Source organism: Varroa destructor, unplaced genomic scaffold (assembly GCF_002443255.2).
Source record: "Varroa destructor unplaced genomic scaffold, Vdes_3.0 BEIS01000001.1, whole genome shotgun sequence".
Classification (NCBI taxonomy): domain Eukaryota; kingdom Metazoa; phylum Arthropoda; class Arachnida; order Mesostigmata; family Varroidae; genus Varroa; species Varroa destructor.
The window spans coordinates 58,153,997-58,158,231 of NW_019211454.1; positions in this window are offsets into that span (position 1 = coordinate 58,153,997).

The window sequence follows — 4,235 nt, forward strand, 5'->3', positions numbered from 1 at the left end:
CACCAACGTTACAGCGACACAACGGTGACATTCATCGAAATTGCCGGCGGTCGTCGGTGATGACGGTGCTGCCGCCGCGCTGGAGATACGTGCCGTCAAACGCGACCGTGCTTGTACAACAGTTACCCACATGAGCCACAAATACTGGCTGGTACATACATGCCCACACACATTCACAGATAGTAAACACCACAAACAAGTGGCAAAGATAGTTGGCTTAATGGTAGTTACTCAATGGTCGTGTAATTGGAGAATTGAAGCTTCACGCGCAGGTGATCTGCCATTGCTAACATGTAGAAATTCATTTTAATTAAATGAACAATTATCTCAGCGGGAGGATGTGGAGGCAGAGACGATGGCGAGTTATTGTCACACATGCATCAAACGCAGACAGCAATTGCTGTTTATATAGTCGATGGACCAATGTACCACCCATCGACTGTGGCTGTCTTGAGAACGAATGCGGTCAATCTTTGGACGTCTAAAATTTGTTACGTAATGTTTTTTTTTTTTTTTTTTATCAGATTTACGTTCCTTATCTAGCACATATAGAGCGCAAAAAGCAAACTATCAGGAACGGCTAAAAATATCTTCATAGACAAAAAAAATCAGGTCGGCGCTTCGATTATTGAGGATTTTGCAGCCAGGACATTGAGCATGAATAGCGACGACCTCTCGAACGGCTCTGCCCAAAAACGATAATACAAAACATGAATAAGCAAAACAATGAAGCGGTCGAAGGTACGATTTTAGCTTTGAGAAAATCAATATATATATATATATACATATATATACATCGGGTACGTTCTGGCGCTTATAAAGCGTCTATTCTCCTACAGATTATATTCTTTTATAGTCTCTTGTTCCTGGCACGCGACACTGAGGTTTATAATAGCAATTCCCATTGATTCTATTGAACTATCAGCGATCACGAAAGGCAAGATTTACTGCGGGTTCGACCATTCAAAGTTACCGTTAGCCCCATTCTCGCTCGCGTCTATTTAAATGTAAATCCATTAACACTAACTTGATCGACCCTTTCGTCGAATCAGTCATCTTGCTTGGAAGATAAGATCTTCGCAAAGCATTATCTATCAATCTTTTTCGTATCGCGTAGCCGGAAACCGTAAATCCTTTGCCAGACATTATTTGGCTATGCTACAAGTAAACATGTATGTGCATGGACATATACGTCCGTGCGCAGGGAGAAAAAACATATGATCTGCTATTTTCGAAACGTTTATGAACAGATAATTAATTACATAATATAGTAAAAACTAACCATATTGATGGCCCGAGTGCTAATGATTTGTCAATTTTACTTTCTGCTCGTATGTTAATGGGGTGCCACCTTCGAGGGTCGTGTTGATGTATTTGGATGATATTGCCCCTCGACAGCTTATCACTTCCGAGATCGAAAATAATGTCGTTATTGATACCCAAATGGTGAAACCTGGAAAGCAATTCAATGGCAGAAAAGGTTAAGCAGGTGTATAGAACGAAATCGACGTTTTCCCTTTGGAAACCCATGTTTTATATAGCTTAATAACAAAATACGGCAGGATACGATGTAGCTAATTCACCAAATGTCTCTCCTGGGAACTGTATTTCGATAGAGGTTCAGTTTGAGGCAGTCCATATGCGCTCTGTATAGGTGAATCATAATAGCAGTTCAGTACGGATGAAATACTACTGCCGCCTGCACGACCTTTACGGTAGCGTCGTCATTACCGGTACTCTCTCAATCATAAAGCTACTGGCGGCATCTTACAAAAACAACGTCAGTAGCTTAAAAAGGAAATCGAGAAGCACCACCGAACGATCGCCAAATTCCGTAGCGGTTAGAGCGATTGTACCGAACCCCACGCGACGAGTACAGAGGCTACCATGGCGCCAATCGTACAGCAGCCCCTAATCGTGAAATGCCAGAAGAAGTCGTGCACGATCGCTCTGATCATCATCCCACGCGATTGATTCGCTTCTATCTCGGCCTTCGTCTCGTAGATAATGCACGTATCGTATGTATGCTTTTATAGCTAATAGCGTCGGTAGCGCACACGCGGTTAAACTTGTTTGAAAACACTGCCAACCTGCATCACATTAAGACACTATTTGAATGCGGATGAGCGTATTCGTGGCGAAGTTGAATGAAACGGGCTTGAAATAAATCTACTTATTACATGCACGTATTGACTATGTGTATACGGGTCGACGACGGGAATCGATGCCGCTAAAGGAGACACGGCTATCTTTATTGTGACATTCGCCGGTCGCTCACATCCGAGTCCGCTGGTGAGGTAGATGTCACCCACCCGTACACATTCTTCAATTGTCTTCGATGGCGTAATCACTCGAAATGTAATCTTTACGTATCAGTGATATTTCGATGACTTAAAGCGTGCTCACATCAAAGTCCATTCCATTTTTAAGCTGTCCACACTATTTCGACCAGATGACACTGCGAGAAAGTCCAGCTTGAAGATCTTGAACTGAAGGCAAAAGGTGGCAAGCTTGAGCTATTCGTTGACAGTGGCATGTCAACGTTTCGCCTTCGAAGACCCTTACTCTCCATTCAATTGGAGACCTATTTTACCTTTCAATTAAGCTTTTCGGCCACTTGAGAATTATTGGAAAAGGACATGCACATATATACGCTGTTTGACAGTAACAAGAGGAATCATAGAGAAAACTGCATGGATTGTGGATTGCCTAACCAAAATTAGCTTTTTGTTTTTTTTTTGCACAGAAACGCATAATGTTGCTAGGACATTTGTTCGTGTCCACTAAAATGCCTGTTCGTTTGTCCCTCAGTCCCTGCATCCCACCATTCTGAACCCGGTCATTGTTCATTCGTGTACCTAGCTACTAATAGGCCGGCTGCGCCGGCCGTCGCAAGGACCGCGGCTTCACCAGCCGCTGGTTCAACGTAACGTCTTCCTTTTCACTCAAATAAGCGGGAGCAAGCGTCGTGTTAATGTAGCAAGCTATCTACCCAGCAAACAGCCACCGCTGTTAGCATACACAGACACACACGTCGTCGACGACCAAGCGGTAAAGAGTTTAACATACCTACCGAGGAATTTCTTTGAAACCAATGCCGATTGCTCCTTCCGAACGTCGGCGTGAAAAATCGAACTTCGGCTATCGATCGATCGATGGTATTTGCCCCTGCTGTTACCGCTACCGATGATTGCAACGATGATGATGATGAGGACGGTGTTCTATAACTTGCTCTACTCAATGTACACCGCGGACTCGCATTCGGCGTGGTCCTTCGAAGCCGCTCGTGCGCCGACTTCGTTCAGTCAGACGAACGAGAAAAAGACAATATCATCGTCAATCGATGCGCCGTCGTAAAGGTGCCAGCTGCAACGGTCGCTGCCCCGTGCACACAGCCACGGGCCTTACGGCAGCCGTCTTCGTGACCGGACCTATCGAATTTAAGCAAAGCGGCCTACAGACCAATGCAAGATATCCCTTTGCTCGATTGTTGTGGCTAGTCACCTCGAAGTGGGTGATCACTTACATTCTTAGATGTTACCTTGTTTCAAATCAGTTGTGTTGGTCCTAGTGTGAATGCGGTTAAGGCATGCTTTAGAGCAGTCTTTGTCAGTTAGCTAGCGATCGACACTAATATCACACCATACAAACACTAACACAGAGGGTTCGATTCGACAAGACTATAGGAATACCTTGCATGTGAAAGTCTGAGGTAAATGCTTTACCATCTGGCGTAATGGTAAAGAGTAAGAGATCGAAGAATATACGTTCTGTTGTTTGGCTCTTTTTGCTGTTCGTTTTCTAATGCTTTATTGCGAGAAAAATAATATTATTGGCCAATCTGATTCGGATACGGGTACCTGTGGCGTATTACGTCGAAGGAGGAGCGTATGACCGATGCCTTAGTGAATCTAGTGCGGGGGCGACTCTGCTCGTGAGCAGAATCTCATTGAACTTATACTGTTACCGGCACGATTGGTAAACACTTGCTTAAGAACAAGCAAGACACCGCAAACTTAATAGAACGGTCATAACCGGTGCTATACTGTCGATTTATAGTCATAAATATTATAACATCGGCAGGCGCCTATAGTGACTGACTAAAATATAGTTCTCTTGTTAGTCTTAGCGAACTAAATGTATGATATTAATGTACGGGAATAATACGTGATGCAGTATCTCCGAATCACCATTAAAATGAAATTGAAACAACTTCAGTTCAGTATAGTTATTTC